Raw genomic sequence first — 23,658 nt, forward strand, 5'->3', positions numbered from 1 at the left:
CCCAAAGAGTTGTGGTGAATGGATTTAAATCCATTCACCACAGTCACTAGTGGTGTCTCCCGGAGCTCAGTATTGGGGCCAGTTCTCTTCAATATCTTCATCAATGATCTGGATGAGGGGATCAAGTGCACTCTCAGTAAGTTTGCAGATGGCACTAAGTTAGGAGCAAGCATTGATCTACTTGAGGGTAGAAAAACTCTACAAAGGGACCTGGATAGGCTGACCAATGGGTTAACGCCAACTGAGGTTCAACAAGGCCAAGTGCCAGGTCCTGCACCTGGGGCACAACAACCCCTGGCAATGCTACAGGCTGGGGAAAGAGTAGCTGGAAATGGACATGGTGGAAAGGAACCTGAGGGTATTGGTCAATAGCAAGCTGAACATAAGCCAGCAGTGTGCTCAGGTAGCTAGAAGGCCAACAGCATCCTGGCTTGTACCAGGAATAGTGTGGCCAGCAGGACTCAGGAAGTGATTGTCCCTCTATACTCAGCTCTAGTGCAGATGCACCTTGAACTCTGTGTTCAGTTTTGGGCTACAAGGATATCAAGGTGCTAGAGTATGTCTGAAGATGAGCAACAAAACTGGTGAAGGGTCTACAGAACAAATCCAATGAGGAGTGGCTGAGGGAACTAGGGTTGTTTAGCCGCTCAGGGGAGACCTCATTGTGCTCTACGATGACCACAAAGGAGGCTATAGCAGGGTAAGGTACAGGCCCTTCTCCCAAGCACCAAGTGGTAAGATGAAGGGAAATGACTTCAATTTGTGCCAGGGGAGGTTTAGATTGGATATTAGGAGAAATTTCCTTACTGAAACAGTTTTGTGGCATTGGAACAAGCTGCTCAGAGAAATGGTTGAGTCATCAACCCTCGATGTCTTCAAGGAACATGTAGATGTAGAACTTAGTAGCATGGTTTAGTGGTAGACTTTAGTACTGGTTTAATGGTTGGACTAAATGATCTTAGAGGTCTTTTCCAATATGAATGATTCTATGATTTCAAATGCTTACTGGATATCATAATGCTAGTAACGTAGGATATCCAACATTGACAACTAAAACCAAGGCAGAGATAAACACCAACTTTTCTTTCCATATACATTTTTACAGATTGACATGGTTTCAGTACTTCTAATTTTAGTGTCCTTCTCCTAGATGGAAGTCTACAACTGAAAAAAAAAAAAAAAAAAAAAAAGAACAAAAGAGAGACGATAATGCTTAAAAACTTCTTAGGTTGTGTAGAAACAGGAATACCCATTGAAATAATTGTGGGCATAATCATTATATAAACAAGCTGCAATTAGGATGCACTTATCATTGCATTATGCTGCTCATTATGACCAAGATATCCTGTTTGTTCTGCCTGTTCAAAAAGAAACAAAACCACCACCACTCCACCCTACCCCTTACCCCTCCTCTCCCCCCCCCCCAAAAAAAAATAAAAATGTCATGAAAGCAATTCTTTATAGTGTTTCAAAAGGAAGCTGGAGCTGGTAAACACATGTTCTTATGAGAAATTGCCATAATCTCAACTATATCCCAGCAGGCTCTGAAAATATTTCTCACAAAGTCTCTTCTATAAAATCTAGAACATATGTACAACAGACTATGTTTTCTGTCCTTTTAAGGAACTTGCTAGATTAATACAGAGGACCTTGCTCTTGCATTTCCTCTGAAATGTCTGCCTTTTCCTACAGGTATTCTGTTTGGTTGTGGGTTTTTTTTTTGTTGTTGTCGTTTGTTTTTTTTCCTATTTACATGATTTCTGCACTTTTATAAGACTTGAAAGAGGCCATTAATGTTCACATCCAGACCTCCTATTTCTAATGCAGTATATCCAATACATAGTCTATTGATTTCATATTTCAATGCATTTCAATACATTCATATCATTAAACTCCCACCATTTTTCCAGGACAATTATCAGAGAAATCAATATAGACATTATTTTTTATGTGGTTGGAAGGAAGAGGTTTTGAAATTGACTGTACTTTTTTTTTTTATTTTTTTTTTTTTATTACTATTGACTGATACATCAAAAAGAACACAAACAGATCAACAGTTCCCTTACTAATTGTCATTCAGATAAATATCTATAAGCCATTAGGGGTATATAAAATTCACAAATTTCTAGATGGGAAATGATAACATCAATGAAATTTTTTTTAAAAGTCACCATTTGAACAATGCAGATCACTCTTTATAATCTAAAATGGACAGCATGATTCTCTCAGCTGTTCTCCTCTTTGCTACTTTTCTGAGTTTTCATCCTTTCACATCAAACAAAACAATTCAGTTAAAGAAAGAAAGCAAGAATCACACAAGACATGGAAACATTCTAAATGCAACTGGAGAAAAATTAATATGCAGAAAATATATTGATATATTTTTTTTAATTATTCTCAATGTGTTCCTTTCATATCTCAAATTACACACCTAGCAATTAGTCTTCCTGAAGAGCTCTGTCACTATCATCATTGGCATCCACTATCATCTACTGTAATTACCTATTTTTACCCCAAACTAGAACCACTATCAGTCAGAACTCTGCTAGGACTACTGTGCATATTCTGTCTGAAAGAATATATCAAATCCTTTCTCAACTGATATTTTTTCAGAATTGTTCACCAGAGAGATAAACAAGCATACCTCATTGTCTTCCACTCACTGGAGCAACATTGACCATTACAATTTGTGCATGTTTCAATCATGTGTTTGAAAGACTACACAGATAATACAGGTAACTGGGGGAAGAGGGAGAGCACTTCTGTCTTGAGTAACTTACTACATTTGTACATGGATTTAGGACTTCTACATTCTGACCTACCAGTATTTTACTGTTACTTGCACTTACTCTATGTTGATGGAAATAGCTGCAGTAAATGCAGGGGGGAAAAAAACAAAAACAAACAAACAAACAAAAAAAAAAAACAACAAAAAAAAACAAACAAACAAACAAAAAACAACAACAACAACAACAACAACAACAACAACAAAAACGTTTAATGAATGTACAGAAATTTGTAACCTATGCCCTCCATGTTGAAATACCACAGATGGTAAGATTAGTTTTTAAACCACTGTGCTTTCCTTTACCACAGGCAAAGATATTGCAGCAGTATTTTTAACTTTTTGGATGTCAGTTGGCCACAATGACTTGCTACTAGAGTTGGAAACTAGACCACAGACGTCCTACTGCTAAATTTTAAATCTATCTCTTGGGTTTGACTCCACACTATAAATTACTTAAACAAACAGAAAAACTTTTCATTTGCACTTTTGTTACTTTCCATACAGGATTTTACTCTCCAAACTCCTATTCAGACTCCCCTGCTCCATTACACGTGACTCTTAAAGCTCATGATTTTAACTGCTCTGCCTAAAGGACTCCAACTACTTCAGTGGGTGTCACTGTTAATTAAGGACACATGGAAAGGAAATGAAGAAGCCAAAAAGCAGCCTTGTTGTCTGGAAAAATCACCAGCATACATGGATAGGGGTGACAACAGTAGGAAAAACTGGTGCTAGATAAGGCAATGTTTGCAGCTGAGAAAAACAGTCAAGTGCCTCTTACTGAAGCATATGAAGAAGCTGAATGACTAAAAAGTCATCCTCAAATGGATCAAAAATTGGGGCCATGATGTCAGAGTTTCAAAGGTAATGAAGAAAAAAAAACTAAAAATATTAAAAAGGATGATCCTTTCAAAACTGTTGAAACATATTTTACTTTCCATTTATATAGTCTATTCAAACTGAACAAGGTGTAAATCATTCATAAAGCTATCAAACTATGTAGTGAGACAGACAGTGAGAACTAGGCAGTTTAATAAAAATGAGCAGACATGGCTTAATGATAAAGCAGAATAGGTACAAATTAGTACTGATTTGTTATCAGTACTAATCAGTAATACAGTTACAAATCTGATTTGTACTGATTTGTAACTAAGTTTTTTACTCACTGGTTGCTTCACTTTTGCTCCATACCAACTACATTTCTGTTTAATGCAAAAAGAAAGGAAAATAAAAATACAGCTCTAATCTCTCATCGCCCTTAACTAATTTCCAATTCTGATTCCTAGCCACCAGCCTTCACAAGTCAAATTATGCAACCATATCATTTAGGAGAACCTCTGAAAGAGGCTGTACTGTAAGATACAGGAACTATGTGTCTGAGTTGTTTATCATATAAAGAGTAGGATTGAGCTATCACTATTGAACTACCATTTCCAGTTCCCCCAACATCTCCACCTCCACTGAGATAATCCGTACCGCACTCTTGCACTCATCTGTGGTAATGACCATTGGGCCTACCAAAACAACGATTATGTTTAGTATAAAATGTTAACAGTGATTGTTGAAAGCATGTCCAGAGAAAGGCTACAGAGTTGGTGAAGGGCCTGGAGCACGAGTCCTGTGAGGATCAGCTGAGGGAACTGGGGCTGTTTAGTCCAGAGAAGAGAAAGCTCGGGGGAGACCTTATTGCTCTCTGCAACTGCCTGAAAGGAAGGTGTGGGGAGCTGGTGGTCGGTCTCTTCTCACAGGTAACCAGTGATAGGACTAGAGGGAATGGCCTCGAGTTGTGCCAGGGGAGGTTCAGGTTGGCAATGAGGAGACGTTTCCTCTCAGGAAGAGCAGTCAGGCACTGGGATGGGCTGCCCAGGGAGGTGGTGGAGTCACCGTCCCTGGGGGTGTTCAAGGAGAGGTTGGGCGTGGTGCTTGGGGACATGGTTTAGTGGGTGACACTGGTGGCAGGGGGGTGGTTAGGCCAGATGATCTTGGAGGGCTTTTCCAACCTGAATGGTCCTATGATTCTATGCATGACCAAATACCATAATATTTGTTTTTTCACCAAAAATTAGAACAAGCAATATTTCTACTTCTAGTTCTAGGAGGGTGTAAAAGAATAAGACAAGAAAAAAAAAAAAAAAAAAAAAAAACTAACTCAAAATGTTTGGCAGACAGCAGCTTAGCTTCATAAGCAAATATTTAGTTATCCAGTTATCCACAACTGACAAGTAAGCAGAAACACTGATTGGTTAGATTTGGTTAAAAATCTGGGCAAGTGATTTGAAAAAAAAAAAAAAAAGCACTAATGTTATAATATTTAGTTTTTAAGTAAACAATATTGTCATAGGAAAGTCTGTGCTTGTGTGGGTAGTAGCACTATAATTTCTAGTTTTATTAACATAACTTTCTGCATCTATAAAGCACATCATCAGCCTTGGCATGTGACCAAGCTGCAAGTGTAGTCACTTCACTGGAAATAAATGCAGTTGGCTAGGCAATGTTGTAAGACAGTTATTCCAGTTTTCCAGAAAAGAAAAATTTCTTTTACTACATCTTTTTCCCACATATACATACACTGAAACAAGCAACAATACTCCAGATAGGATCTGTCCCAGTTCCAGGAAAGACAGCTTTAATACCGTTCAGAACAAATCAGTGCCAGTTGCAACTGTTTTAAGAGATTATTCATTTTACACCAGCTCCAATTTCTTCCATTCACTTGTTACAATGTAAAGGTATATTACCATTATATCTGGAAAGCAGGGAGAAACATGGATTTCCTGTTTCATACATCCTACTACACAAATGGAAGTGTTGCCAATCCCATAATTTGCATTGTGGAGTACTGTAGACTTTGGGAATCTTATGTGGCTAGAATGTTCATATGGTGTTTCAATTACACAGATGATTCATTGCTTTTTATCATAGCTGCATAGTCTGAAAGAGAACTCTGCATCGCAATGTCAATTCAGCATTTAACTGCCAATGATGAATATGATCTTAGGTTGCTTGCTATCTAAAAAAATCTGTCTTCCAAGAAGGACTCTTGATACTCAAAAGTCAATTGTAACTCTTACAAATGCTTTTAGGAGATGAAAGATGATGTCTTTAAAATTGCAGAAGGAAAAAAAAAAAAAAAAGACATTACCTGCAGCTGTCAGACTCTTCTTGTCAGTGATTCAAACTCATGTAAAATATGAAAGTCCTTTATATTACCACCACCTTTTTTTTTTTTTGTGAATAGTCACAATGTTATAATACTATATGTGAACTACAGTACAGATTCTGGGCTGAGTAGGCAGTTATGTAGATGTATACATTTTGTACCTTTACCGCCTTAAAATGATACTGAATTTATAGGTGGAATAACAGAAACAAGTGGACCCTAAATCATAGAATAATTTAGGTAGGTAAAGACCCTTAAGATCATCCACCTAATACTGTCAACCCACCACTAAACCATGTTGCTAAGCACCCTGTCCATACGTCTCTTAAATACCTCCAGGGACCACAACTCTACTTCACTCAACTCCACTTCCCTGGGCAGCGTGTTCCAAAGCCTAACCACTCTTTCTGTGAAGAAGTTCTTCATGATATTCAGCCTAAAGCTCCCCTGGTAAAACTTGAGGCTGTTTCCTCATCTTCTTTCACTTGTGACCTGAGAGAAGAAACCAAAAGCCTCCTGGCTGCAGCCTCCTTTCAGGTAGTTGTAGATGATGTATCCCGTCAGCCTCCTCTTCTCCAGACTAAACAACCCCAGTTCCCTCAGCCACTCCTCTTAACTCTTGCTGTCTTGTCCCTTCACTGGCTTCACTGCCTTTCTCTATATATGCTTGAACAACTCAACGTCCTTCTTGTAGTGAGGGGCCCAAAACTGAATACAGTATTCAAGGTGTAGTCTCACCAGTGCCGAGTACAGAGCAACAATCACCTCCCTGTTCCTGCTGACCACACTATTTCTGATGCAGGACAGGATGCCGTTGGCCTCCGTGGCCACCTGGGCTCACTGCTGGCTCATGTTCAGCTGTCTGTCATCAACCAGCACTCCAAAGTCCTTTTCTCCTGGGCAATTTTCCAACCACTCTTCCCCAAGCCTATACCACTGCATGGGGTTGTTACACACCAAGTGCAGGACTCAACACTTAACCTTGTTGAATGCCATGTGATTAGACTCTAGCCTAGCCAGCTCCTTCTGCAGAACTTTCCTAAGTTCTAGCAAATTGACACTCCTGCAGTTCTTATCATCCACAACGTTACTGAGAATACCCTTGATGCCCTTACCCAGACTGTGATTAAAATGTTAAACAAAGCTGGCCCCAAGACTGAACCCTAGGGGATGCCATTGGTAACCGGCTGTCCAGTGGATTGAACTCCCTTCACTAGCACTCTGAGTCCAGCTATCCAGACAGTTCTCCCCCTGAGAACAACTGGCCTTACTAGTAAGGGTAGAGGCAAAAAAGGCACTAAGGACCTCAGCCTTCTCAGCCTCCATCACTGTTTCACCTCACATCCAATAAAGGATGGACATTCACCTTAATCTCTTCTTTGCTATTGATGTATTTATAAATGCATTTTTGTTGTCTTTTATTGCACTAGCTAAACTGAGTTCTAGGTGGGCTTTGGCCCTTCTCGTTTTCTCCCCACACAACTTCATGACAACTCTATTGTCCTCCTGAGTTGCCTGCCCCTTTTTCTACAATTCATAAACTCTTTTTCTTCATGAGCTCCTGAGGAAGCTCTCTGTTCATCCAGGCTGGTCTTCTCCCCTGCCAGCTTGACTTTCAGAGCACTGTGATAGCCTACTCCTTTACCATTAAGGTTTTGTTCTTGAAGAAGATCTGGCCTTCCTGAACCACCTCACAAAGGGACTCTGTCAACCAAGTCTGTAAATAGGCCAAAGTCTGCTAACCACCTTCCTTGCTTCACCAAAGAGTGAAAACTATCATTTCAGGATTGCCATGCCCAAGACAACCTCCAGTCATCACAACACCCAAAAGTCCTTCACTAATTGCCAATAATAGGTCGGGTGGGAAAATTTCCCTAGTTGGCTCAATCACCACCTGTGTCAGGAAGTCATCCTCCACACACCACAGAAATTCTGGTCCCAAAATAGAGTTCATCTCTAACAGCCAAGTTCTCAATGCTCTGACCATTTATGAAGAATTTTACCCTCTTCAGCTGTTCAAACAGTTGAAGATCCAACACATTTGCAAATGCAGATGAGAAACTGAGCTTTGCACACATGCAGAACCATAGGGTGTGCTGGAGATTCACACAAAGAAATTACTAAGCTTATGACTTGTGGGACAGTTTCAATACAAGGTCACTTCTGTAAAACTGTAACTGCTAAAGATTGTAAAGATTGTAATGATTGTAAAGATTGTAATGTCCCCTGTCACCATTCAAATGGTGACAGAGCCCATCACCAAAAACACTTACTAAAACACATTTTTTCCTGCAAGATGACTGAACGTCCCATTTGCCTGCAAGTTAGTTAAAGCTTGTACAAATTCTCTAAAAATGTAGCAGAACCTTTTAAGCAGTTATTTCCATGATGTGGAAACTGAATCTAAATAAGATCCATGTGCTCTTTCAGAATCAGCTGGCAGGCCCACTAGGACAGAAAACACACTGTTGTGTACTTGTGTATATATGGAAACCAAGAGTGCACATGACAAGTATTTTACTTAATATCATGCAATGTCTAATGTACTACAGAGCCTGGAATTCAGATTTACACTGAACAACCAGTAAGGATTTGCCACTAATATAACCGAGATTCACCTACCAGCCTGCAAAACAGAAATGCCAAATCAACCAGTCTCAAAAGTTGAACTCAGGGGAAGGTAACTGAGACCCTAGATGTGGTGATATACATCCGCTTTGCAGTTCAGAACTTTGAAAAGCTCCCTCTGATTATCCTCATGCTTCAACCAGTGAAGGACACAGCAGCTCTGGCATTGGCTGACAGTTCAGCTTCGCCACCTCTCCCAGCCAGGACAAGACACCTTAGAGTATTCCACAGGGCAAGAATGATGTATGGAATAAAAAAGGTAACTATTGCTTTCTTAATATAAACTAAATTTAGACTTCAAAGCAAGAAAGAGAATAACTTCCTTCTCTCTGCAGAATTACAGTGATGTAAATACAGTACTGGCAATTTGTTTTTCACTATCTTAATTTTATGGAAGTAATTTCCCTCAAAGCCAATTATTTATTATGCTGCCATCCAGGAGGCTCATGTCTTGGAAAATTTGTGATCTGCAAATATTTTTAAAAGATTTTGCAAGTGCTATAATTTTTCAAGCATACTGTTTGTTTTAAACCTCTCCATATAGGGCAAAAGAATTTTTGAGTCTGTTGGTCCTAGCGAAACTTGCATTTTTCATGTTGCAGTTGGAAATCTAAAATACACTTAGGGAACATAGTATTACATGATACCTGTAGTTAAAACATTGTTTCACATTCTTCCTCATCACAGCCATCAATCTCAACATGTTACAAAAATTATAAAAGATGGATTTATTTTTTTCTTAGATCCCGACCTCTTGCTTAAAGAGCCAAAATTACAGCAACCGGTTGATACTGCACTATTTTCTTTTGCAGGTTCTCATAAGATTAAATTTATGATTAATCACACTGCACTATCCCTACAAGCAAAACAACCTCTGAAATTGCAAGATTTCAATAACATGTAAAAAGCAGTTCTGTTAAGGAGGCCTATAGAATGGCTTTTGCTTTTCTTACAGAAGTGATGACTAAAAACAGTAAGGTCAATGAATGGAGCAAAACTAAACAAAAACAACTGAACTGAAGGAAAAAAAGTACATTTCCCGTCAAGCTATGAATAATTTAGACCAGAAGCAAAATCTGGATCAATCAGTAATAAAGCAGAACACGCATAAGGGTGAGAAATCTGCCACTGATACATTTAGGAGCATTGAATATAAAAAATCTCACATTTCAATTGGGCAACTAGTAACTAGTTCATTGTATATCCTCTGTGCTTTAGAAGTATTTTTGTAAGCAGAGCTACCCAAAGTAGTCTTCAAAAACGTTTGTTCCGAATATCCATAATTTAATACTAACAATAAATCCAGGTTGAAATCACATATTTGCATACAGATTGGATGATTGCATACAATAAAGCTTTCCCTGGAAAATTGTGATTGAGCAGAAATATCAGGAATTAACAATTCAATTCTTCCATTTTAGAAATGTGAAATTTGAAGAAGAAGAAAAAAAAAAAAGGTATTCCATCTGTTTTATTCTTCAATTGCTGCACAATTTTAGGGAAAAAAAAAAAAAAAAAAAAAAAAAAAAAAACAAACACTTTCTCCTCCAAAGTGTGACTCCTTTGAGGGGGGAAGGCTGGGGAGGGGGAGAAGCCAACACATTTGCGATTACTAGAAAAAGCCTACTAAAAATTGAATTTATGACTTTACAAGTGAAAATATAGTTGCTGAACTAACAACCTCTTATATCAGTAAATTCTGTGTATGGCACAAATAAATTTTATTTCATGTTACCTATCTGCTCTACTTTAAATACCAATGGCAATGCAGGAAGTTCATAAATGTGAATACTCTAGAGGCTTACACGCATCACTGAGAACGGTAAAATGAATAGTTACACATCTGCAGTCTGAGCTTTGAGATGAATACAAGCAAATTGTGAATGCGCATTTTTCAAATGATTGCACTCATTATTTTCCACTGACTCATGGCTGTTGGCAGAAATGAATAATACATTTTAATATAGTATAGGGGTTCAACAATCAAATACAAAGAGTATGTATGGGTATTTATCCATCTTCTATGCATACATAGTACTAAAGCTATAGGTTGTCATCTGTTTTTAATACTAAAACACCAAATAATTTATAATACAGAACAGTAAAATATATATAGAACACTGCATCAATCATGTACAAGTACTAGTGCTGTTCAACATTTCTGTAAATCCTCCATTAAACTTAGATTTGAGACTGAACCAAAGACTTATATGAATCAAGTCATGGTTGCTTGGAACACTGGAACAGAGGCATAAAATGTTGTTCTATTTCAGGTCAAGACTATTTGCAGTTCACTTCATTATTTCAAAGAACACTAGTGACTGAAATACAGCACACTCCACATTAAAGATAATGCTTATTTATTTTCCTTAATTCAGGAAGCAAACTACTAAATGGCAATTCGGGTATCAGCTGACAGAACTCCTGAGTTGTTTGATGCCATGGGTACTCTCCCAATGCAAGCAAAGAAACAGCAGAGCTTTGGGCAGCTATTTAGTAACAGTGTCAAATAAGAGGGAGTTAACTATCTGAATGCCAACACAGTCTTGCTTTGCTCCTCTTACATATTCCACATCAAGTCCCATAATGCACCATAGACCTTTAGTCAAGACAACAAATGTGACTTCCTTGTATGGAAAACACAGGAAAATGAAAATTCAACCACTACACCCTCAACAGCTGCTAGAAGTGCATAGCCCATGTATCACCATTCCACAACAACATAAAACTTTACCAAAGTAAAGAAATACTACATGAGAAAGTGTGTGTGAGCATGGCGATATTTCCTTGAGCAAAACTTCAGAAGCATGAACTTTCAGGAAAATTGAACGTAAAACTGAGAAAATTAATGGTGACACATCATTCCCAATCAACTCCAGAAGAAAGGGATACATAGAAATATGCATGACATTTTGTTTTAACAGTAGTCTAATAGTACTCCAGGTACAATTTGAAAAGTACTGTGCTGTAAAAACGTTCGTAACTTCTAAAGTATTTGGCAAAGGTAATGAATATCTACCATCTGTAGAGCTGTTGCAAGTTCATGAGCTACAGAAATAAAAAAATGCCTTCTTTTGGTAGCCCAGGTCTTGTGCAAAAATCCAAAAATAATACACCCTAGCAATGGCATCCACCAGGAATCAGACACTTGGCCCCAAAATAAGATGGAGCAGCAAAGGGCTTATTTCAAGTACCACGGCTAAAGTAGGCTCCAGCGCTCACGTTAGGATGAAATCAAGCATCGCAGAACTCAGTCTTTCCAAACCATGTGTTGGTCTGGGGGAAGGTGGGGAATTCTGTGTCAATGGCTTTATAGAGCAGATGTGACTCATTGCACTCTCATTTAAAATCAGAAATTCAGGTCTCTCCTTCCTCCACTGAATCAATGGCAGAAGCACTGGGGGCTCTAGCACTGCAGTAGCAACTGTACAGAAGATATTTCTATAGTCAGTAAAATCAGTTCAGCTAAGTCATAGTGTCTGACACTGACATTTCATGACATGATATTCACATCCTGACTTTTGTTTGTCTCCTTAGTGCCATGCAACACCCTTATTCAACTTATCTTCCATAGTGGCCCTGATCACAGAAAAATATGGAACTAATTTTATCCCCATAAATCTTCCTAAGCTTCTTTTTTCACTGAAGAACACATTTCATCTATAACTGTTGTTTCAATAAACCAAGTAATGTGAGATATCATTGCTCAACATATTTTGAATGCTGACAGCATCTTTAGGATATGTTTTTTTCATTACTATTATTATTATTTTTAAGATCAGAAAAAGGCTTTTTTTTTTTTTTTTTTTTCCGAACACTTTCCTACATCTTTCATTTTCTCATTAAAATTCCTCAGCTCAATTCAATAATCATCCATTAGAATTTCAACACCCTGTAGTCCCATAGTGGTCTGTTCAATTACTTTTAGAAATATCTTGGGAAAGTTCTAATGCCAAATGGTACTCTCTGAAGTTTATAACATTCAAACGCTGTATTAAAAATCAGTAATTTAGAGCTTGCCTCATTTATATTTGCCTGCCAATATATATATATCCTGAATTTAGTTCCATGACAATTTTTTTGCTTCATATAAGCTTTAATTATAAATTCAAGGGAAAACTTCTATGTAAGTAACATCCCATTCAATGGTCACAGTATGTGGAGTGTATCCACCATTTGTACAAAGCCCATGCACTGCACTGCTCACATGCAAAAGGAGTCTTTCTCTGCTACCTGGCCCAGGCCAAACCACCTTCCCACTCTGTTCTCTATACTCTATTACCAATTCTTCACACACACATACCTTTTAAAAACAAAAACAAAACAACAAAAAATCAACAAAACAAGCAAACAAAACCAACAACCTTTGGAGAATCATGTCTACTGCCCCATCACTTGCATGCTGAAATTCACCTGGATGTTCAACAGTTATACTCTGCCAACCAAGAGTACCTGCAGATACAGACTGTACTCCAAATGCAAAGAGAAATGTCCCAGTGATGTAAAGTGGGCTTTGCTCTCAGCTGGGATCTGGTGCACTGGTGAGTAACCAGCAATACCCTTATATTTGGTAAATGAGTCAGCCTCAGGAAGGGCACATTATGCAAAGCATGTATCTAAGTATACTGTGGCCAGAGCCAAAACAAAACTAAACTAAACAAAAAAAGAAACCAAACAGAAAACCAACCCAAACCCTGAAGTTGAAAGCTTTTCCACAAAAACTCACTTTTCTTGTTACTTAGACCACCCCGCTTTCATTTGAGACTACAGAATGAATTACAAAAATTTGGTTGTATGCATGTATTACTACAGGTACATACTTTTAAAATAAACGTGTACTTTTGAAAACCGTTTAACAATTTTACCACAAATCAAGGCATTCATTTCCAACAATTAACCCTGGAACTTGACCATTAACGTCTATGCAAATGTCTTCATTTTGATAAAATTAAAATGGACAAAGGACAAAAAATGTAAACATTTTTTCACATTCTACTCCCTGAACAGAGCCTATGATGTTGCAGATTAAAATTATTAGAAGTCAAACCAGTAGTTTCATGGAAATTGGAAAATTCAGAAATGAACAGCCAAATTATTCTTGAGAGATATGTGTGCCCCTGAGATCAGGAAGTAGTCTTCTTAAACTGTCCTGGCTCTTTTTTAATTAGAATAATTGGAAATAGACTGCCACTGCACTTCTGCAATGCTGTGCTGTGTTATGATAAAGTACTGCTACACTGCTACGGATACTACTTGTTTTAAACCATATGGGCAGCAAGTACAACATAATATTAACACTCAGAGGTACAGACATTAGAACTATATCAAAAATAAATTCTAACTGTAGAAGTATCGCTATTATTTTAAGCTGTACTTTAGTAGTGTCTTCTTTTACGGATTCTTAAAATCCTCTAAAAATTTAACATAGTTTCAAAACTGAAATTTAATTAATGTCACTACATCCAAACCTACCATATTATATAATGTGTGCATTTGGGACAATCCTTTACTCATATTGACTTTGATATAGTCTAACAGAATTATCACACTTTAGTGTTTTTCAAAGGGATACCTGCCTCATACAGGGCACAACCAAAGCTATTCGGAAAATCAGGAAGCTATTTTCATTTCTTCTTTCCCTCTTCCAGCATTCACCTAGCCAAGTCTTGTTTATTTTAGTTTGTCTAAGACCTAAACTGAATGGAAGATCATTTACATCTTCACAGCATTTTAAAGGATGCACATCAGTATTGTCCAATTATCTCACCTGCAGTTGTTAATTCATGCACAATCTCCATTAAAAGACAATAAAGCATTATTGACCCCATCTAGAAACTAGAAACAGAGACAAAGGGACTTATACGAAGCCACAGAATAATGCACTAGAAGGGATAGGATCAGAAACAGCATATAACATTACCTGTGTATCTGTTTGTATCTCCAGATCGTGTTGATCACTGCCTGAAATGGGAGACAGCTCTCACTGCAGTTCATTTCCTTTACATAGCAAACACCCAAGAGACTTAATTTAGGCAACCTGAATGTGACAGCTTACAGGTTTTGTGGCCATCTGCCACATAATAAATTGGGTTTCTTGCTTAGCATCATACAAGACCACCACCACAGAGGCAGGGACACAGACTGGTCAATGTTGCCTTGTCTGTATTAATTACAATGACATCTCTTTATTGCACAGTGTTTCCTTGCCCATTATCTGTGCACTTGCCAGCTCCCCTGTCAAATGAGTCAAGATACCTGTTAAACATCCCTGACCACTACGCAACCTGCCAAAAGGAGGGAGAGTGAGGGCAGCACAAACTGGCACAGTAAACCCTCTCTCTCATGTTTTGTTTTGTTTTTAATTTGAGAGCACCCGATTTTGTAACTATCACAACATCTTCTACCTATTTATGTGATTTCCAATGATGGCTGTTTTTTCCTCAGGAGCTTCACCTGCAATGAAACACTGAGTTTTCTACCAGCACATAGCCAGCTTTGTGTGTAGAGCACCGTCCTGCAGGAGGGCTCCTGTAGCATTATGCAGGATGAGTAAGGGGAATGAAGAAGACAAAGCACCCCACTGGTGATGTACTCAAACTGTAGCACCTTCAAACCGTGAAGGTGCTGGTGCTGTTCAGGAAAGGGCTAAATCTTTTTCATAATGCAAAATAATAGGTAATGTTAGATTTCCATATTACAAAATGATACTGCCATAAACAATTCTATTACCCCGGTTCCCGAATACATTTTCTCCTCATTTTACAGAAGGATAAGTGAAAAGCTTAATATAACTCATTCAAGCTCCCCTGGTGCTACAATCAGACTTAGCAGGTATATGCTTACGTCTTGTGCTCCATCCAATCTACCAAAGCATTTTCCTCTTGAGGGCATCAAGTATGACCATAATACTTTTTTTATATTTTAAGGAAAAGATAAGTATTAAGGAAAATACTTAAGGAAAGTATGTCCACTTAAGGAAAGATGAGTATTTATTTCAGTACAATCATTTATCCAGAGACAAAATATTTTCTTGGCAGATAAGTAAGTGCAACATTCCACCAGGCTGAAACGCTCAGCTTCACCTTATTCTTCTACAACATGCCTCATGTCACAGAAACATATGCCTTATTAGAGCCTATTTTGTACTCCTCTTTGTCTGACAATACTCACTTTAATGTTAAATATTTTCATGGCATGAAAAAATTTGCATGAAAACATCTTTTTACGTCCTAACCTCAGTTTTCAAGCCATCTTTTCTAAGGGTCTTAGTTAAATAATACGGAAATTACACAGTAAAAAGAAACTGACACAGTCAGCAGATCTTTTCAGACTATATCCCTAGATACAGATCATTTTTGTTGTTTTCTGTTGCTTTTTGTTTGTTTGTTTGCTTTTAAGTCAGAAGGGAAGTATATTTCCGAATAAAAATTACTAGAATTTAATGTGGAAGTACACTTGCTGCTGCCAAACTTTGCTCTCTCTACCTTAAGTGGAAGCACATTTCATTGAGAAGGCTGTGGATTAACTTAATAATTAATCTGACAAAGTAAAGAAATAATAAAATAAAATAAAATTTCCAAGGAAAGCTCAGCAGGGCAGGGCTCTTCCTTGAAATATATATTAAAAAAAAAATAAATACTTACACAACAACACCTTCTGTTGAATATGTAAGTCCTTTCAAAAAAGACATACAGTGTTTTATATATGGTAACAAATGTGTGTTATGTAGATTCACAGGTAGCCATGTTACTGTAGTAACTGATATTTTTCACAAAAATTATCATTTTTTTTCATATAACTCTGCTCTAAATTCAATGCTTTCATGTAGAATATTATACAATGATACCTTTCTGACATTGCTCTGTCAATCCGGTCTCTTGTATTGATTTTACCTCTTGGAAAAACCTGTGGCCTGGGACTGGAGGTTAAGGCTGAGCTAAATAATCTAACTTGGAAAATGGACTATAACATGAATTTTGTAGTGGAACATTGCCAGAAGTCTCTCCTATCTTTTGGTGCCCTCCCTATAATTCCCTGCGAAGGAATTCCAAAACAAACAACTAAAATCAGTGGAAAAGAAAAATAGACAGTATCCGTGCAAAGAGTAAGGGACACACATGCAGATGCAGAGCATCCACAGACAACATAGCAGAGAAGTAGTGGGCATGAAGTCATGAATTGATTTCAACATGTGTAGGAGTATCCATGGTAGTGCTAATCTAGACAGCACAGTTAAAAATAGCAGTGAAGACAGATGAAAGCAGCCATCAGCATGGCTTAATGATCTGTCTGGAAGGGCTGGACAGCCTGCTCTTACGTCTAGGCTGGCATGTCTTCAAACCATTTATACATTAAAGGTAGAATTACAAAATCATCTAGTTTGGAAAAGATCATCAAGTCCAACCATCAGCATGACCTACCAAGTCCCACCACTAAACAATATCTCTTACTGCCTTGTCCACACGCCTCTCAAATACTGCCAGGGATGGAGACACTACCACTCCCTCGGGCAGCACCTTCCAATGCTTGACAACCCTCCTCTTGAAGAAATTCCTCTTAGTGTCCAATTTAAACTTCTTCAGTGGAGGAGGACCTTTTTTGGACCTTGGACCTTTTCAGCTTGTTTTGCTTTTTTCCTTTTCTGAGAACTCTTGTAGTCACTGTCAGCTTTGTCATCATCTGCTCCTAAGTAGTACAGATTTGTCCACATGAAGCTGTAGTCACGCTACTCACTTGCAGCGTAGACACATCCAGAAAATGTGCTACTGTAGATACATTCATCTAAAAACTGCATTTGCAAAAAGAAAAGCCTGGGAACACAGTGTAAAGCATATGGGACCTGATGAGGAACACATGCTTGAGAGAGTGTCCATTTTACTAAATTGTATCAGCAGGGCATGATCTCTCCTAACACGACTTGCTTTCCTTGAACTGCTGGAGGACATGAGAAGTTGCTGGTTGGCCTTTCTTGGCCAGAGTCAGGACAGATTAATCCAAATGTTCAGGTACAGTGACTCAGCCGGTTTTAGTGTGTAATGCAGAGATACTATTATACTCTCCAGGCAGCTGGAGGCAACTGTATTACGTGTAAATCGCACTCACTCATCTTCATAAAGGACTAATGCCAGATGCCTAAATACTAATCTAGGGAGGCACTTTCGTTATCTGCTGTTTCAAGGCCAGTTATTTCAGAAGCATATCAAGACATCAATAACGCCTTCAACCATAACCGCTGTTAACAGAGGCAGAACTTACTGCAATGCAGGAACCCAGCAGCTGATAAAGTCCTTTAAGTTCAGGACCTTATCCCCTCAAATGGTGGTTTGTCATACGGGGAGCCGCAAACACTAAGGAGACAGAGGCCACTCAAGGACTGCTCATGACAGTTTGTCCAGAAGTGACCAGAAGGATTTATGCACATTCATAACCTGTATACTGAGTGATACACTCCAGGGAGATTTTGTGCCCATTTTGCTAAATCACAGCCAGAACACGAGTTAAGAAGGAACACTTTTAAGTGTTAAGTCTTAAGGCATGCTTAGCTGCCTTAAGAGGGGAGCGCAAAGACAAACAAGCTAGTGTTGCCTCAGATAATAGCACTTCTGGTTGGAATCAACTCACAGCAGCAGGGATTACATCAGGGCTAATTTACCACAGGAAGAAGTGAGGTAGTGAAAAGCAGAAAGTTTTGGGCACACGGATAAGAATCCAGTGCTGCTGTCTGTCTGCAGAAGCCCTGAGCACACGCATGGCCACGCTCCACTTCGCTGTTCAGACCCAGGCACCACAGCATACGGTCACAACTAAAACTCCAGACGCTTGGGCAGCACTGCTCAAGCCATTGCATCTAAGGATTGTTCTGTGAGGTAACTTTAATAAGAAGTGCAGAGAGGCAGTGAGTTAACTCCTCTGCAATAGGAACACCACAGTAAAGAGCAGAAATACAGTCCCACTGCGTTATTTGCTCATGTGCTTCATCTGTGACCTTCAAGAACAACTGTGAGGAAGTGGATGAGGGTTTAATTCCTATCTCTCCTCAGTCTTGGAGATGACACCTTAAGTTGGCACATGCGGTATGAACAGAAATACATTATTAAAGCTTTTCAAACTGCTAAATTTGTGTCACATATGCCTGCAGCACATTCAAAATGCTGAACAATAAGTAATGATTTCGTATTAATTTCTGAGATAATGGTGCTCCCAAAACTCTTCTGAAGAACTGCTGTATTGAGCTGTTTGTAAACAAGGCCTTCCTGCACCTAGAACTAAAGAGTGAATTTAATGCCAAAAGCAGCATCATTACCGTTCACCAAAGATACAACATGATACACTAACACAAATGAACATTAACAGGAACATATTGAACTACATGCACAGATTTCAACATTTAATTTTTGGAACAGCACCACATGCTCGCTAACAGAGCATCACAAATTTGGTTCTATTTTACCTTGTGAATAATTGCTGTACCAGCATTTTTTTTCTCCAAGATCTGTCCTGTTCAATCAAAACAGAAACTCCTGTTATCATAATTAGACTTTAAGAGGTGGTTCTCCCTTTCCTAAGGGTGCCCTAAGATGCCATACACAAATAATTAATAGAAGCATGTATATGGAGTGATAAAAACAAACTCAGCCTTCTGAGAATTGTGCTATCAAATTGCTGTAAGGAAGTACTGCATCAAGATGTTATAGAGTGTATCATATTCAAATGGGCAGTGAACAGCTGAATCCTCCTTTGTCTAACCTGTTGCTTGTTTCTTAGGTACATTGCTCCTCTTTGTTCACATCTGCCAGAAGACTGCCCGTTAATTTAGACATCAGTGATGGTAGCCAGAGGGTCCAGGGTTCTACAGATATAGAGCTAAAAAATGTTGACAGAGCTCAAGATTGCAGAATGTATTCACATTTGCTTGTATTTATCCATCATAAAAATCCTTCACCCCTAATTTAAAGTCTGGTTTAGGTTAATCAAAAGCAAATAATTATTTTTTTTAAGCATAACTCCATTTCGTAGTGATTCCATTCTGTAATTAAAGGTAAATTTATGCCCATGTCCTAGCAACAAGCGCAAATATTGTGCTCTATCCAGCGCTCAACATGTGAGTTACTAGAATGACAATCTCCTAATATTCAATGCAATTAGTACATACATCTTAGGACTACCTGAATGCACAAATGGGGGAAAAAAATAATTAAATGTCTAGCCTAAGCACAACAGAATTGCGGGTCAAAGAGTATGACATGCAGCCTATTTACCTTGGTAGTACTCTTCTGCTTCTGAGTGCACTGTATTTCCCAGTTGTGCTTTGTTCTCCCTCTCTCTCTTTTTTTTTTTTTTTTTTTTTAATTAAATCTTGGACACAGTACTTACAAACATTCACATAAATCTCTCATCATGGTGACAGCTTTAATATTCAAAATCTTGGGCCAAATAAAAAGTAATTCTTAGGCTTTTTATAAATTTACTACTGTGACTACAACTGGAACTGACAGTGTAGCATACAAAAGGCAGAATATTTACGTTTGTATTTTACGAAAGAGAACATGAGATATGTACATGCATATTGAAACATGCCAGCAGTTTTATGTTGTTAGTCTGGATAGTTAAAGGTTTTTCCCATTTTTAAGAAAAATGCCCACCATTACAGCCAGATCCCACAAAAGACCTTATGGATGAATAACCAGCAGGGCAGTATAACTCCAAATTATAATCATGTGCATAGTGTTGTCATGCACATGCGAGAAAGCTATGCAGCACAGATGTAAACACAGATTGCTAAAATGGTAGAGTTGAAGGGAAGTGTTAAGTTCCTGACTATAATTTCATTTTAAAGGACAAGTTCCAAACTGATAGAGTAACAATAGAACAGATGGGGAGGGAGGGATTTATACACAAGGAGAGGTCATGCAATACATTGAATTGAGTTTAAAAGATAAGTGAGACAATGCCTTTTTCTGCGGTATAAACAAAGAAAAATAATGCCAGCATTTCAACTGCAATCAAGAGCTGGGGAGGAAACGGAACTGGAAAGGAAATGCTTGGGGCAAACCTTACACAGCTAAGGCAGCATTTTAACCAGAAAAATACATTTTCAAGCGTTACTCAATAATTCTATATGAAGTGCAAATAGGCCAAGTTCATATTCAAAATAAGCTTTCATAAATGCTCCTTAATATACAAGAAAATATACCTAATGAATGACTGTCACAGCTGCCAAGCTAGGACACCTAATTTGTACTTTTCTTCTCTTTAATAACTGACAGATTTCCATACCTCAGAATCACTTATAACTTTGGAAGATGAGCTTACAGTTCCGCCTCAGACAGGTAAGCAGCAGGTGATATTTCTACTGGAACAATTAATTAATTAATTATTTTTCCCCCATTGGTTAAAAACTCTTCTGGGACCTTAAATCAACAAGGTATGTGATGTATGTGTTTATCCTCATGGATAAATCCTTCCCCAGTTCATTCCATTGTGCACACAAACCTATTGCACAGCTACATTTGCATTGAAAGAGATATTCCCTTGTGTTACTATGCACCTGCTCCATGTAAGCCTATCTTCTCTGCCTCCTTTGAGAAGCAGATATATCTGCCAGAAAAAGAGCAAGCCTGGACACAACCTTCTTACAAGTCCTCTTGCCAGTTATCTCAGGATTATTTCCCTTGGTTTAGCTATGAGCCTATTCTGATGAGTGAAAAGAATGGCTACACACCCTTCCAAAATCTATTAATTCCCAATGCTTTCTTACCATATTTTTCATCTTGACAGTGAAAATATACACCGACTGTATAAAACCTCTATTTTCTGGGTAAAACACAGTGAAACATTGGCAAACTGGCTTCTTACAAAAAACTCTAACCTCCCCCCCCAAAAAAAAAAAAAAAGAGAAGTATTCTTTTACTTAACAGCAATTAACACGGCTTTATAAGGGAAGCGAAGAAGATTCCCGTTCTGCCAGTTTCAACTGTAACCCAGAAAAGATACAGACTTTCTCTCGGTAAATAAATCAAAAATTATTTATTTAAATTGGATTTAAAAACCAAGCCGTAAATAAAACTGAAATCAAAATGGTAGGTTTTCCTCTCTCTTTCCCTCCTCCTTCCTGTAACCGTGCTAGTGATTCACAGATGGCTTCTGGAGCTTCAGGCAGGTAATCAGAGACAGCCAACCATGGGAACAGAGCTCTGCTGCACATTCCTTCTGGTCAGCTGAAACACCCAAAAACAGAGTGAGGGGAGATAACGCGCTGCATTCCCCAAGGACTGCTGGAACTACTGGTCTTTATGCTTGTGCACTGAGAAGTGCAGTACGCCCACACTGGTGTCACCACTCCAAGTACACGCGACACCAAATGATGCCACTGCTACAAGTGCCAGCACCCCCGCACTATTCCCAACACATCTTCTGTGCTGTTCTCCACCACAGTTGTGTGTCCCACGCAGGGCTGCTTCTGCCTCTGCACTCCAGCAACTTGCTGGCATCTCACCACAGCATCAGACAGAGCTGCTCAAACATCCCTGCTGCAGAGGACACAAACTAAAGCAGCTGCAGCAAGGCTGTCACGCTTTCCCTTTCCTGCTTCTAATCAAGCAAACGTCCACACAGGATGAAGCTGCCGTGAGCGCAGACAGAACAGGGATGTCCTGTGTGAGATGGTGAATGGTACCACCGCGGGCAGTATCCCACATCAGGTTTGCTTGGGAAGAAGAAGTGATCCCAAAATACCATGGCCACCTTGTACTACGGGGTTTTGTGTGGGGACAGGTTTCAGCTCCCAGTAAGGCTGGACAACTGGGAAGCAGAGGGGAAGTAGGAGAGACTTCACACCTCCTTGAAGTTCTGCTGATGCCTTGCCAAATATGATTACAAAGAATGTAGATATTTGAGATCCTTGTTCCCCAATCATGAAAAAAAATAAACGAGAAGTTACTCGTCACTTCTTCACAGTACCCAGGGGAGGTTCTGCATCTCCAAAGATACCATTCATCACCTCGTCCAACTGGTCTACCTTTCACATGTGGCTCGTAGGCTCAGAATTGTGTCCCAGAGAAATCAAGTCATACTTACCACATCATTGTGTGTCCTCAGAGAAAAAACACTGCTAAGGACAGGAGCCATTCCTACCTAGTTTATCACTTTCTACATGACCTCCTTACCTGAAAGACCACCTTTCTCCTTACGCCAAAATTCCAGTTACAATATTTTGAGTAGCCCACACCGGGCTACCCACTGAAACCAGCTACTGTCTGACAGGCCAGTCCCTTGGAGGCTTCCCAGATTGGGAGATAACTCTTCACTGGCCCGTTCCCCTGAAACATGCCTGTTTTACCCACCCTCTCAGCCAGATGCAAGCCACATCCCCTTTTGCTGCACATTGAGCCAATGGCATAGACCAGAAATCACAAAGACCCGAACACCCTCACGGATCTGCTGGCTGACGGTATCACCAGCGACCGGGTGAAACGCAGCAGCCTGTAAGCCAGTTTTTTGACACCGGGGAATGTGCAGACGGAGAAACATACCACGCCTTGCGAGGAGCGCTGAAAGTCATTCCTTGTCGCACCCGGCACGGATGCTGCGCGTTAACCGCGGGGGGGGGGGGGGGAGGAATCTGTAAAGGCAAAAAAAAAAAAAAAAAAAAAATCGCGATTTGGTTGTGGAACCAAGCGGCGAGAGACCAAGTTTCTTGCTGACAGGCGGGCGGGTCAAACCCCAGCTGCTCGGGATCAGCCGCCCCGCTCCTTCCCCCGCTACCCACCGCGGGGTCCCTGCGGACCCGGTGCCCGGCTGAGGGCTCCCGGCGGGAGGAGCTCCCTCAGCAGCGCCCGCCACAACCACGCGGGGCCGCCGCCTCCTTCAGCTTCAGCTTCAGCTTCAGCTCCCGGTGCCGCTCCCGGTGCCGGTGCCGATCCGAGCCCCCCGGCCAGCGCCGTCCCCTCCCCGCTGCCCGCACAGGGCGGCCCCGGCCCCGGCCCCGGCCCCGGCCCCGCCTCGCCTCACCTCACCCCCGCCGCGCCGTTAAACGGCCGCGCAACGGCCGCCGCCGGGTGATGGGGACGGCGCCGGGCCCAGG

The 23,658-nt window shown here is 39.7% G+C and overlaps 1 protein-coding gene across 6 annotated transcripts in view; it reads right to left on the bottom strand.

Annotated features, from left to right (window-relative positions):
- The window catches only part of SNCAIP (synuclein alpha interacting protein), an 88,747-nt gene extending 65,538 nt beyond the window's left edge, over positions 1-23,209 (bottom strand). For all 6 annotated transcript variants that reach the window (XR_014319262.1, XR_014319263.1, XM_082782469.1 and 3 more), the window contains exon 1: positions 23,108-23,209. The gene's annotated coding sequence lies outside the window, so the exon portion shown is untranslated. The remainder of the gene's footprint in view (positions 1-23,107) is intronic.
- Between the last annotated feature and the right edge of the window lie 449 nt (positions 23,210-23,658).

This window comes from Aythya marila, assembly GCF_965140915.1.
Source record: "Aythya marila genome assembly, chromosome: Z".
Lineage (NCBI taxonomy): Eukaryota > Metazoa > Chordata > Aves > Anseriformes > Anatidae > Aythya > Aythya marila.